Source organism: Cryptomeria japonica, unplaced genomic scaffold, assembly GCF_030272615.1.
Source record: "Cryptomeria japonica unplaced genomic scaffold, Sugi_1.0 HiC_scaffold_593, whole genome shotgun sequence".
NCBI lineage: Eukaryota > Viridiplantae > Streptophyta > Pinopsida > Cupressales > Cupressaceae > Cryptomeria > Cryptomeria japonica.
The window spans coordinates 68-15,392 of record NW_026729398.1 but is presented as its reverse complement, the minus strand read 5'-3'; the positions used below and the strand labels follow the sequence as shown (position 1 = coordinate 15,392).

The window sequence follows — 15,325 nt, the reverse complement described above, 5'->3', positions numbered from 1 at the left end:
TAGCGTTTTCAAGGTATGCATTATGTGCATATCATGCTATCATGGCATTCCATAAGACCACATTTCTTTTAGGCATTTTGTCAAACAATTAGCATTCTGGGTTCTGATTGGCCTTGTCGCGGTTTGCTCATCTCTCAATGACACATTTACTGAAGGTTTATAGAATGGTTAGGGGAGTCTGTGTTTTCATTTTAAAGATAGTTTTTTTGTCTTCTTAGCAAAACATTTCTTCTGATGGATGAGTTCAGAATAATTTATCACTATTTTCCTTTTCTTATAATTTCATATTTCAGAAAAAGTATTACATAGTAAAACTTTAAATCTTTTTTATAAATATCACTTATGTTATTCTTTATTGAAAAATTTGGGAGTACCTGATAAAGAAAGTGGTATGAATACAATTGTTTTGATGTTTTCAATTATATATATATATCAAAATTACAAACTTCTGAAAAGAATTCATAAAAATCTTAACACTCATTTTTTTGCAAAAGTTATCATGATTAGATTTTTGTATTGTATTGAAATTCCAGTATTGTGCTTGTAATGATTATTTTTCTTTTATTGAGATCCTAGCTTGCATTTGAGGTTATAAGTATTTTAACAATAATTGAGACAACGTAGAGAAAAGGTTGACTTAATAGTCAAATGTTTCATTACAATTTCCATAGATGCAAAACTTAAGTCTCTTAATCCATGATCATAGATTACCCATTTGTCCATGCTGATTACTACATCGATTAATTTATCACTCCTATTCAACACTTTCTTCATGTACATTGGTATCAGCTTACAAGGCCTTCATCTTAGTAGTTGTGCACTTGACAGGGATGGATTTCTATGCATTCAAAGCTTTGGTGGAAATTTGACTGCAACATTTTTTTTTGTTTTTGAGTCAATCATCATGGAAACAAGTTTTTGAAATCATTTGAGATAAATGTTGGATAAATTTGGATGATTTAGGTCTAATATAATAGTAATTCATTACATTTTTGCATAATTTAATGGTGACCTAACATCACAGAAGCAACAATCATTCAAACCATCATCAAGTTCAGAATTTCGCTCATTATGAACTAAATTTTTAGAAAGGAGTGAATGCTCTAATACTGAGCTTAAATAGTACCATTATGAAAAAACAACTTCCAAAAGAAGGATTACAGAAGCAAACATTTGAGTTCATGAAATGCAGTAACCATGATCCCTAATCAAACTCAAACAGGTAATATTGAGAAGAACCACTTTTCCCTACCTGCCAAATTGGTGGGGTATCCTCTCTTACTCTTCATCCATCTTTTGCTGCTATATATGGATCATTTTGAATAATATGATGTTTTATATATGCTTGCATGTCTGCAATCTCCCTAGGTTATGATATCCTAGTTCCTCTGTATTCCTGTTAGCTGCATTTCTAATAAAAAAAGCACGTTCAAGTTATAACTTTTTGAATTTCCTTGCGAATAAGATCTCAATACCATAAGTGTCTTCCTTTCTTCCCATCTTGATTCTTTGGTTTGTCTTCCTTTCTTCCCATCTTGAATCTTTGGTTGGTAGAATAAAATTCTAACCTTGCATCTAAATCATTTGACAAAGGAAAAAAAGGGAAATTTCAAGTAACATAATACTTAAATATTTTTAACAAACACATTTGGGATGATAAATAAGTCACACTATTTTGATTTAACTTTCAATAGTTTTACTTCAATATTATTGAATTATGGTTGTGTTTTTAAGCATTTATTTAGTTATAACTTTCAATAGTTTTACATCAATATTATTGAATTATGGTTGTGTTTTTAAGCATTTATTTAGTTAAAAAAATTATAATGTTGATTTGAGTTGTAATTGTATAATAGAAATATAAGATAATTAATAAAAAATAATTTTTTTTTTCATGATCATAATCAAATATGAGAGCTAGTTCTTTAATTTAATCTTTAATATTTATATCTTGAAAGGATGTTTTAAATAACTAAATTTATGCATATACTTCTATCTATTTAGTGTTTACTGTTTTATAAGTTTTTTTGAATTTAATAGGTTTGTTGAAAAGAATTTTAGAAATTTGTTGTGTTAGCTGGGAAGATTTGGAATTCTGTTTTTTAAGCAAAAACAAATATTTTAAGATGAATTGACAATGTAATTGTGCTTCTGTTTTACAGGCTATCTTTTGCACAAGGCAACGTTCTAGTTTCCACACACTTATTGCTCAAGGTGAGTAATGAATTCTTAAAGTTGTTTCTTGTTTAGTTCTTCAAACCTAATTGCTTTGTTCTTTGTGCATCAATCTGTGGGCTTTCTTGCTCATTTTCATCTCCTTCGATTGGATTGTCACATTCAACCTATTCAAAAGAGCTATATTTCTGCTACTATATATGGATTATTTTGAGGAAGATTTGAAATTCTGATTTTAAAGTAAAAGCAAATATTTCCAGATGGATTGACAATATAATTGTGCTTTTGTTTTGTAGGCTATCTTTTGTGCAGGGAAATGTTCTAGTTTCCACACACTTACTGCTCAAGGTGAGTAATGAATTCTTAAAGTTGTTCCTTGTTTATTTCTTCAAACATAATTGCTTTCCTCTTTGTCTACATTCCATATTTCTAAGTTGGCACTACTACAAATACAAAGTTTCTTAGATTGGTTAACTAGTTTAGTAAAATGCTTGCAAACACTAGTCCAAACAAACAAAATGCGTCACACAACCCAACTATAGTAGAAACATACAAATCACATGACCAACAAAATATGATATCAATTGATGAGGCTTTAGACAAGGTACATTGTTTTTTAATTGATTCATTCAACTACAAAGTTGGTAACTGCTTATTTGACACAATACATGTCTTGCTTCATTGTAGATATACACCTAATGAACTACGTAATGGTCTTGTGGACCATTTCTTACATTTTTTTCATGAAGGTTGTCCTGTAGCTTTGAAGTCTTTTAAACATGAATTACATCCAACAATACTATATGATTTGCATAATATACATGACAAAAATACATATCTATTTAGAATGAGACTTTTGGCAACAGAAATCAATGCCGATGGTGAAATTGGACTTTGGGGTGACACATTTTGTGTCCACTAGTTAGCACGTTGGTTAAATATACCCATATGCATTTGGTCCTTGAAACACAAAAAAAGATATTTGCATTTCAATAAAGATGCATGTCATGGTCCAATATCAATTCTTTTCCATGACACAAATCTTCCAATATCAATTCTTTTCCATGACACAAATCTAGTTGCTGGACATTATGAACCTATCTTTTCAAGGATAAGCACATACAATTGCAAATTGCAGAGTGTATAAAATAAGTTTGCCATTTCCAACAAGATCTTCATTCACTACGCACTACTCCTCAAGGTAATGCTAACTTTCCCAAACACATCCATATATCTTGTATTCCTATCATCCTAATTTCTTTATATACCAAACTCAATTATTTTATCAGTTTCTAATGAATTGCTCAATTGAATCGATTTTTTTTTTATCATCTTATTACAATGTTATTACTATATTTCATATTTGTCATTGCCACGTCTCAAAGAATTTAGTTCTACCATGGGTATAGCAATATAGAAACTACTGCTTGATACTTTTTACACCGCCATGACGTATGCAAATGTACATATATTTCTGCAAGCTATTGTTTTATGTGCCTTAAAATGTGATTTTCTGAAATTCTCTCTTGTACTATAGCTCATAGCATTTACAACATGATTGTCCACGATGATTCCAATCACAGAGATAGGTGCATAACAAGACTCAAAATTTTTACTTTACGGACTTATAAAACAGTTTATTAACTTTCTTTTTGATGCTTCAACTATTAATACGATGTTGATTTCAATTTTCAAAGTTGGTACATGGTTCCATAATCAGAAGAGCTAAATTTTCCTATATGACCTGTGTTGACATGGGAGAAAATACTTACATAGATTAATACTGTTATTTTGTTCAGCTTGCTAACCATAAAATAGGCATTTCATGCTGAAGAACAGAACTGCAACATCATTTTTGTTCCTTCAATTTAGTTTGAATATCTCCATCCAACTCCTCATTGTCATGATAATTAGAAGGGAAAGCCAGAGGATTAATCTTCAATAAGCTTCTTGAATCCCTTTTCGACAATGTACACATCAGATTGAAGTACTGTTGGAAGGAATAATATAAATTTTATATTTTTAAAGGATTATTTTTGTATTTGCTTAATGATTCTTATTGTTTTGCTTTATGGTATTTGCGTTATTGTTTTGCTTTATGGTATTTGCTTTATTGTTTTGCTTAATGATTCTTATTGTTTTGCTTTATATTTTCAATCGGAAGGGTTTGATAAAATAATGTAATGTAACTTGACATAGGAATAATGTCTACAATGCATATTAAAAAAAATAAAAAAAATATCTACAATGCATATGTGATATCAGCATTGTTCATGTACATTTGCACATTTCACTTGCTCTCCAACTTTAATAATTAATATCTTTATTTTGTTAATTTTACAGGTTCCCAAATGATTACTACAAACATTCGACGCCATGCTTGCTTTTTGTAAATAGAAATCTTGTCCAATCTTTACCTGTATCTAGAACAGACACAACATTGCCTATGATACTTTTCAAATTGCCATTTAATAGTACTTTTCAAGACTTGTTCATAGCGAACTACAACTAGTTATCATTTTTGTACCCAGTATCAACTTTCAACTACTTTCCAAATTATAATATATAAATACAAAAACCTTTAGGATGTCAAATCCATAGCATGTTTTAATATTTCAAATGTTTACTGTACAATTTTTGTTTCACTTTTCTCCAAAGTATAATGTTCACTTAATGAGTTAAGATTTGGCGAAATGTTCATTATATTTGAATTTGACACACGCAATTCTTAGTTTTGACCATCTAAACTGAAAACATTCAGAACATGCACAAAATACCTGTACACTACCCCTAAGTAATTAATATTACATTTTATAAATTAGTGATTGTGTATTGGAAGTTTCATTTAACTCCAATATCCCTATATCAAAGACTTAATTGAACCACAAAATGCACATTATTGCCTTTATTTTCCACTCTTTCCTGCAAAGTCTTTACTCTCCATTCTCTATCTTCCATTCTCAAATCCAATACTTCATTGACCCATCACTTGCAAAAGGCAGGGACTATAGCTCCATCAGAGCTCTTGTTTAGTATTGTTCTAATTAGTTTAATAATAAATCTTTGTAAGAAAAAACATTGTCAAAATCAAAAAGTTGTAAAAAGATTACTCCATTTAAAGTCCATCAAATGAAACTGACCAAAAATTTTGATCTGCGAGGAATATGCATCACTATCTTCATATTTTGTTGGATTCTGTGAAATTTCTATCACCTTAAACAATGTTTGAAAGGACAGCTTTCAGAAATTTTACTTAAACAAAAGAATAATTCAAAGCATGGTGAAAACGCATTCTTCATTTATATATATTTTGTGGAACATTGGATACAGAGTTATTATTATTTTCTTTCTCACTGTTAAATGTATTCGCACAGGAATCGACAGACATAAATTCTCAAGGGAAATGTTGTATTCACACGCATAAAAGGAGGATAGGGTGATCTTTTATTCTTTGTAAATTGGAAATCCTACAGATTTTAGGTGAGAATGCACCGGCTATGGGGCCCTTTAAACAACACCCCATAGCCTTTACGGAGGGGCAGGGGTGCCTAGAAATAAGGAAATTTAGTACGGGCTATGGGGTGATGTTTAAAGGGCCCCATAGCGAGTGCCAGGTGAGAAGCAGTTTGAAACTGATGCAACAGTTCACTCTGGGAAGCAGCTAAAACATCAGTCCATTTAATACACCAGGAGAAAATAGGAAGTTGGGATTGGGATAGAGGTTGTTGGAAATAATCCCAACTACGCCACCAAATCTATCATGTCTATATCTTCCATAATCATCGATATCTGCTCTTAATCCTCAGCATTAAATGAAAGTACTCAATGAGGATCTTATTCACATTAATTCTATACTCTACCCGCTGTTCTATCTGCAGGTTTCGCATGCTTTATAGCTAGGGTAGTTTGGCAGATAATATTTTATTCCGTCCTCCCTCTCCTTGGTAAGTGATGAATTTGCTATATATTTTATGGTTTTCATTTTGTATGCACTCTCTTTTGAGAGTCCATCTCTTCAAGCTATAAGTTGTGAGTTTATAATGGTTTATAGAGGAATGAAATAATATCTGAAGTTTATTAGAACAGTTACTTAGAAGTTTGATTTAATATTTCATTATTATTAATATAAATATTCAGATTGTTTTATATATTTCTGTCTCTTTTAATTCCTTGAGAGGTTTAGACTTTACAGAGTAATAATGATAATGCATGAAGTAATTCGGTTGGAATTTTATAAGCGTGTTTGTCATATACACGACATAAAAAAAAAGGGGTGTTCGAAGCGTTAACTTCTGTACAATAGGTGTAAGCTGTAGAAGTGTGGCAAAGATTCGGCTGGTGATCATATGTGCTTGTGCTCTCTTCTTATGCTGGGCAAGCAATAGAAGAAATTGAGAGCGGGGTGGGTGGCTTTTGTTTTATATTGTCATTTATGAAGGTTAAAATATTCTTGGGAGTTTAAAAACAAGACATTTCCAGCTTTGATTCATTTAGGTTGTTGATCAGAAATCATATTAGTTTTTCTATTAGGACTCACTTGTCAATATTATTTAGAATAAATCGACTCTTCAATTCAAAGCTTAGAGAAAAGAAAAAAATATTCTTTTAAATTCTACAATGTAGGGAGGTTTTCACCATCATATGCTTCCTTTCTTTTTAGTTTTTGGGGTCAGAAACCATCCTGGTGCGGTTTTCAGAAAAAAAACCCATCATTTGTTTTTATTTTAATATTTTTTGTGACTAAAATGTTTGATACCCTCTCCAAAGTTCTGTGAAGGTTTCTGCAATGTCATAATTACTGGATGATTTATTGGAACCCCATTCCCATTCATTTGAATTTGTAGAGTACTGTCTTTCCTTATTTTGATCATTGGTGGAAGTGGGATAAATAGTTTGTAATTTCTCTTGAGAGTCAAGATCATATAACCTTAATGGTGGAAAACCAAGTCCCTTTGTCCTCTATTTCTTTGGTACTAACTTCGGTTGTAATTGTTTGATGATGCCTTTCTTTTATAGTTCAAGTGAAAGCTTTTAGTGGTTCTAGATCGATATAAGCTAAAGATGGATTAGCCTCCCAATTTATAGTAACTATTGTTATAGGTCTTGGTCAAATATTATTGCAATACATGTATGGGTTTGGATCACCTTTAACCATGACTTATTGTTCTATTGTGTGGTAACTTGATACATTGATGGCCTGTTGAAGGCAGCACATTGATTGCAAGTATCCAAGGTTGTCCGAAAAGTATATTGTATGTGAGATCAACATCAAAGACTTGGCATACCACATCCTTTGTTAGTAGCCCAATTTGGAGAGGTGGAATGATTTTCCCTTTTCAGGGGCGTTCATCATCATATGCTTTTATAGTGATTTTTCTAGAATCTATAGCATTTTCAAATAATCCTAGTGTTATGATAACTTTCAAAGTGGAAATGTTGAGACCTGCTTCTCCATCTATGATGACTTATTTTATCTAGTGTTTATGGAGGAAAGATTCAATATGAAGTGGTGCATTGTGTGGTTGTTGTAGAGATGTGCCATATTATCTGGTGAATGTAAGGAAATGAGAGGTAGAATGGTGTCCCACCATGGCTTGAAACTAGTCCACATTTAGATTGGTAGGGACAAATGTCTCTTGTAAGATTTATCCAAAATGGCTTTGTGCAAACATCAAATACGGAAGAGGTCAAGGATCAAAATAAGAGTAGATTTTTTTCTCAATTGGTCTAAAGGTCATTTTAGTTTTTGGATGTAGCACCTTGTAAAGTAACTTTACCTCGTCAATAATCACATTGCATTCTGGGGCTTTGCCTTTTATGATTTTGTTAGACACATTTTTTTCCAATTTAATGATATGGTTGATAGTACAATCATAGGGTACATTAGTGTAATTGGTATTATTATTCGTTTTAGGGGCTTTTCCTTTATCATATTTTGCAAATGGCATTAGACATTGTGAAACAAACACACATATTTGTATTTGTCATTGACATTAAAAGAGATATGTAGAGATGGAATTTCCTATAGATAATAGAATAAGAATTCCTCATAGATTTGATAGTCACCAAACTCATAAATATTCTTTTCTTTTATCACTGGTTGTTTCAAATTGTATTCTAGACTACATATTATTTGGTGTTGAAATCTCTTAACATTTTCTTATTTTTAGTCTCATATTTCAAGAGGATGAGTTATGTTGATACAAGTACTTGTAGTTTTAGAATGATATTAATGATGAATGGTGGTAAAAAATATAAATTGAATAAACAATAGAAATTATGTCTATCCTTAGCTTCAATATATTTTGACTAGATGATAGGTTTATATCAAAACATGGTGAACTTTATTATTGCTTATGTTTACAGTTTATAAAGTTGGCATTAGTTATAATTACTACACAGGCATAGCTGTCTTGACAATTAAAGTAGTTTCTAACCATCTTCTAGCCATCCAATTGACAGTTGAGTTTACAACTAGAAAATAATTGATCAAAAAGAGTTAGTGCATATGATATAGAAAATGATCTTCCAAGTTGGTTAGAAAAGTTGTAACTAACCTCTACATCATGATCAATTATAATTAGTTAAACTATCATTTAGTTGTAACAGTTCTTTATCTATTTTATATTCAATCTTTGTAAAATGATACAAAGATATCTACATTGAAACGTTGAAAAGAAGGGAGAACTCATCTTGCAATATTGTGAAGGGCATTCAATAATAGTACTTGACGAAGTGCTATGAATACAAGTATATGATCATTTTGTGGTGAACGTTTTAGAGTTTTGAATAGAATTGTAATTCAAATAAAAGAAGTATATTGTAAGTTATTTGATGAATATTTCTAAATTTGTAAATATCATTTCAGAAGATTATTGATAGTTTTTTTTATTGAAGTTTGTTTAGAAGATAATATCACAGTGATTTGTAAATCTAATCAAAACATCTCAAAGGAAATAGTAATCAGTATTTAATGTTTCAATATATAATTCTAATAGTGCTAACTAAAAAATTTCAAATTTGGAATGATATATTTGTAACATTCTTTTGGTTAATGTCTTAAGAATGCTAAGTTGGTGCTCAGTTTGTTATGTTGATATTTTTGTAGGGAGTTGGTGCTCTCATAGGGTATTTGGTGATTCCTTGGGCTAGTGCCCTAAAATTTTGTAAGTTTTTTAAATATGAGGTTGGATGAGGATAGTAGATCCTAGCAACATTTCTCATTGTGGTCTTCCCATCTCGGGTTTCCACATAGTCCCTTGTGCATTGGTTTCTTTGTGTGATCTATCTCTTAGATTGTTTAGAGACTTAATTAGTTTAAGCAGGTTATGTTAATAGAACAGATGAATAACCTGGAAGTTTCATCATCAAATAAGGTACCTTTGTTTGATGGCACAAATTATGGATTTTCGAGCATTATAATGGAAATCTATATTTTTTATGTTTGGATGGTAGTAGAAAATGGTTATACTATGCCTAAATTTCCTTTAACTAATCCTATAGATAAAAAGGTGTAGCGTCCTAAATTATATTTCCTTGTAATTTTTTCTTCATATGGCACCCCACCTTGGTATTTGTGTGCTTAGGCCTGAACGAAGATTGAATTCTTCTCATACCATGCATATTTGCCATATTTTTGACCCTGCACTTCATCTCCCCTTATATTCTAGTGCCTGATTGGTCAAGATCAGGGTGTAAGCACCCTAGTCCTCATCCTGACCCCATATTGGCTCATGTAAAAAATATAAGTTTTTTTTAGATAGGCAAGTATAAAAGGAGGTCTACCCCTCTCATTTGGATATACAATTGGAATTCAACAAAATATTAATCAATCAATTTAAGGAATCGAGCATCCAATTTAAAGTGTGAACACAATTAGTCTTCTTTCAAGCATTAGAGTAGAGATAAGGTCAAGATTCATGCATTAGAGTTGACATTCATGTTATTTGTTATTGAGAACATCATGAAACCCTAATTATTCATGGAGACAAACAAAACTTCACAAGGCGGTATATAGTTTGTATTTCAATCATTATTCAACATCTCCCTCCAAAAGAGAACATTTCCATTACTGCAATTCCATCATATTTCTTTCTAATTCATGGTTAATTTAAAAAATAGGGTTTAACCTAAGTTAAACCCCTATTCCCAACCTATTTCTCTTTTCTTTTTTTCATAGGAACAGGTACGAACCTACAATTATCAGAATTAGGTTTATTTACAGTGTCAAATCAATCCCCCATTAGAGTGCAAAAAATGTGGAGGACTAGAGCGACCATCAATATGGACATGACAAATAAAGATCTCCTTCTAGGAACAGATCTAGATATATTTACATTTGCTAGATCCTAATTCGTGGCTCAATCTTATGACTATAGCTTACCATTTATGCATTTTTTACATCAATTCCAACCCATTTACCCTACTTTCAACATTTTTATAAGTCAACTTGAAAAAGAGTTCAATACATTTCAAACCTAGTAAATCCAATAGAATTCTTAGTCCTTATCCTTGCTGATTTGTGGCTAGATCCATTGGGTTTACTTCCCTCTTTTAATATAATGGTACCTAAGTCCAAAAATTAGTGGTTTTCATATATTAGATTCAAATTTACATTTGCAAGTTTAATTTTTCATTAAACTTAAAAAATTTATGGGTTAAATTCACAAAAACCCTAAAATTTCATCCTAAAATTGAGCTTGTGCATTGTCTCATTTGGATTTATTATTTCAAAATTGATGATTTAATTTAAAATTCAAAATTTTCTTCCTAGATCTCAATTTTAAATTGAATTACATAAATTTAGTGGCTGAATTTACAAAAACCCTAATTTTAAATTGTAAAATTTACAAAAACCTTAATTCAAATTTTGTAACTAATTATCTAATCAATCATTGTCACAAAAATTAGTATTGCTTAATCATAATTTGCAAATTCAAATTCAAATTTCCCTCCTTTGTGCATGAGTTTTACTACCATTAGTCCTACCTATAATATTTATCTAAGAAGAAGTTGTCAAAATTAAGGCTTCCTAATGTTTAATTACCAAATCTATGGAGGCTAATTTGGATAATTTATTTCATTAGAATGTGAGTGGTGTTAGACAGTTCAAATAACCAGAGGACAACTAAGAGGGGGGTAGGTGAATCAATTGTCACTAGATTGCCAAAATCTTAAAAAATTAAAACTTTAATACCCAAACACATAAGATCAATACCGGAATACATAAACCAATTACCAAAATAGAAGATATACCAATTAAGCACAACCAACAATTAGAGAATAGTTACCATCCACATGACACCAAGATTTGTACATGGAAAACCTGGTAAAGGGAAAAAATATAGTGGGAAGCCTACCGACAATCAAATAATACTTGCAGGAAGGCCAACAACCTAGATCACACTGCTCATTACAAAAAGGACTCTCACTGACTACATAAAAATCCAAACTACAATCTGAAAGAAAGAATGAATTGCAATAATAACATCTTTTATGCCTGGATATAGTTTTGGTTAAGCTCAATACCGGAGGTCTTAAATCTCTTGCATAAACCCAACTCGATCACCTATGATCGACCAAATCCTCTGCATGAATGATTATTACATTATTCACTTGCATTACCTTATCCCTTACATGATCAACAAAGAGATCTTACACATATATATACAAACCCTCGACTTTAAACAATTAGGTCGACCACCAAATAATAAAACCGATTACATAATTATAAAACATGGCGGCCTGAGACCAAACAAATATCATCCAATCCAAAAGTCATCTCGTAAGCACATCGAGAAGTCCTAACAACATGTTTCATTAAGTCGATCCATAACCTAGATAGTACTAGACCCAATTTAGGTCCACAATCACCATCAACACCCTAGATCCCTACCACAATAGTGGTTCCTGTGAAAAAAGAGACAAATTTTACTTGAGAATTGTGACTTGAGAATTGGTTACAAATTTTACTTGAGAATTGGTTCTTAAACTGGAAAGGTGTCAACATTATCATATACATAAAAAAATAATAAGGGGCAGATCATCTTGGAGAGAGAATTAGCTCAAGATAGGAAATTAAAGCAGTTGATCTAAAGGTACAATGAGGAATTTGAGATTGTGAACTCTTGCTTAGACCCATTTAAACCAACTATCTTCTACCATCCATCTATCTTCTACTCCAAGAAAGAATCTATCTCAATAGTCATCTGAATTAATCTTCTTAATTATGAGATAGGCAGATGACATTGACTCAAAACTATTAAGTATGATATAAGCAGATACACAAGCCTTCTGGGTTATCAAATTTTTACCTACAGTCATGGATCCACTACTGCCTGCCTAGTTTATTGTCCATCCACCATACTGATATCCCAGATTGTTTGCATGACTGCCTGCTACTAGTATCTTCTGGGTTTTCTTGTTTAAAGGTAGTAATGGTTTCTCACCCTTGTTTCCATTCTTCAAGAGAACCAGTGACTTGTGAACCGCTTCTCTGGCTATTTCTCTGTGAGCTTGAACCAAAACAAAAATTTATTAAAAATCAAAATTAAATCCACTTGCTTCTTGTCAACATTGTAATACAATGTCCTCAAAGTGAAAAATACATGCAATGCAAGTGGATTTCATTTTACTCACAGGATTTCCAACCATGCCCAACAATGATCTGTCTGTTTTGGGATGTTCAAACAAGCCAGCAATGAACTTGACCCTGAGAATCCTCCTAATTGAATCATCTATTTTGCTCATAGAAATCTGGCCTGAATTGACTAATTTTGTAAGGTTACTAATGTAATTTTTGAACTTGAAAGGGACCATCACCTACATAGTTTCAAGATTAGATAAAATAAATTACTGACTGGAAAGAAAACCAATATAGTGGTATGGAAACATGATTAATCATTTAAAATCACCATGTCCATTCCTGCATTGATCGAAGAACAAACATTGTATGAGTAGTTTGAGCCTGGTGGTGAGGTGATCCTATCTATTCCTTCCCAATCTGAAATGATAAATCCTTGTACTCAAAACGATCAAGCCAATTATCAGCTCAAGATTTCTTGCGTATTGTCTGGGAACGTATTTCATGATTTTCTTGTAATAGAAAAGACATGTTTCTTAAATGGCCCTGCTCCATGTATTAATCAGAAGAAAAAAAATCGGTATGCTTTGGAAATCCAATGGAAGTAGTGTTCTGATTAGAGTTCTTCCTCTGTGATAAAATTATTATTACAGAAAATAAATAAAATGAATCACTCTATTTGTCATATTTACTTACTTTGAATCCATGTTCATCTTTCAAAATCCTAGTTAGAAGGTGTTGGTTTGCATGCATTTTTTCTCCATTCCAGCAAGAGTAAGAAGCCATGATAGTTGACACACCCTTTGCCAAGGAGTACAGGTATGGACGCATGTGAATCTAGAAAAGATCATAGTAGGTTGCCAGAGTATTGTGTTCATTGACTCCTCCCTCTGTTCCACCATCTCCAACAAAATGCTTGGCACAAGCTACAACATTCTGTCTGAAATTGAACATTTGAACACAAGAAAATCATGATTAGGAAAAACATTCCCAAGAGTTTTGAAAATAAATGAAAAATGGTAACAAAGCTAGCATACCGTCCCCCCACATATGGATAGCCATTAGGATGTTCTTCAGGAGGAGAGCCCTGTAGCCCTTCAATGATTTCTGCCATTTTTACAACTACTTCAGTATCTTCACTATTACATTCATAACACCTTCCCCATCATGGATCACGGCATACATGTTCAATTATTGTGATTGCCATATAAGAAAACGAGACAATACTATAAACTCAAAGACTTTGACTGCAGAGGTCAATTTTGCCTTCAGTTATACATTAAACTTCAAAGTTCTAAATACCATACATCCAAAGACTCTTGACTACAGACGTGTTGAATTATTGTGATTGCAGTATAAGAAAACCAGACAATACTATAAACTCAAAGACTTTGACTGCAGAAGTCAATTTTGCCTTAGTTATACATTAAAATTCAAAGTTCTAAATATCATACATCCAAAGACTCTTGACTATAGAAGGCAATTGCGCTTTCAATTATACTTTAAAGTTATAATAAGGCATCAAGAAATCTTAGTAAACTATAATGATATTCCTATAACAATATACCTACAAAATACAATATTGACATGCACCAAGTATTTTAAAGGAAAATTAAAGAACTAATAAATTGAAGCTAGCAAGAACTACTAGACATCCAACAAATCTTATCAAACCAAATAAATCATAGATTGTGATGCAAATGAACTCCTGTGATTTAGGAGGCATGATCAAACCGATCCCTCAGATTTAGGAGGCTTAGAATAGCCATTAAAAAACAAGGAACTAGAGTCAAGGTTGACGTTCCTGCTTTTAAAGGTGAAGTAAATCTTGAGGTGTTCTTGGATTGGATTCAAGACTTAGAAAAGTACTATGATATGGAAGGGATTGAGGAAGCTGATCCACGAAAGGTGAAGATTGCAGCTTCAAAGATGAGGTCATGCAACTCTATGGTGGGAGAATCTTCAAAACACTAGGAGTCAATGAAAGGTGAAAATTAAGTTTTGGCCAAAGATATTGAAGAAGGTGAAAATTAAGTTCTGGCCAAAGATATTGAAGCATTTAAAGACTAGTTTCATGCCTTCAGATTACCAGCAAAAGCTTTTTATAGAATTTCAGAACTTCAAACAGGAGGAGTCCTCCATATCTACCTACACTGAAGAATCTATGAAGTTGAACTAATTTGCAAGAAGACAATGAGCATACTATGGCCAGGTATATTAATAGACTTAGATTCCAGCTACAAAATGAGTTAACCTTACTCAAGGTGAATTCTGTAGATGAAGCTATCAATTAACTTTAAAAACAGAAGAGAAATTGAATAGAGTAAGCAAAGCAACCAGCAAAAGAGGTGGTAATTCAAATAGAGGAAGGAACAAGGATGATTGAGGCTAAGAGTAAAGATAAGTACAGTTATGTTTTAAGGGACAATGTCTAAAAGAATTTGTACTGTGAACAACATCACACTAATGTAAGACAAGAAGACCATCTCACGAAATATGAAAAAGGAAGCATGCCTAAATGGCAGAACACAGAGGAGGAGAAGGCACTAGTGGGAGATTTTTATTCCT

General features: G+C 32.0%; 1 long non-coding RNA gene across 2 annotated transcripts; it reads right to left on the bottom strand.

Annotated features, from left to right (window-relative positions):
* Positions 1-11,709: 11,709 nt before the first annotated feature.
* Positions 11,710-14,487, bottom strand: LOC131872405 (uncharacterized). 2 transcript variants are annotated; one of them, XR_009370558.1, is made up of 5 exons: positions 13,795-14,486; positions 13,089-13,697; positions 12,814-12,996; positions 12,489-12,682; positions 11,710-12,084 (listed from the first exon to the last, which is right to left on the bottom strand). It is a non-coding gene; the product is annotated as an uncharacterized LOC131872405 (long non-coding RNA). The 2 variants fall into 2 exon arrangements; XR_009370557.1 differs by having other exon boundaries at positions 12,814-13,697; positions 13,795-14,487.
* Between the last annotated feature and the right edge of the window lie 838 nt (positions 14,488-15,325).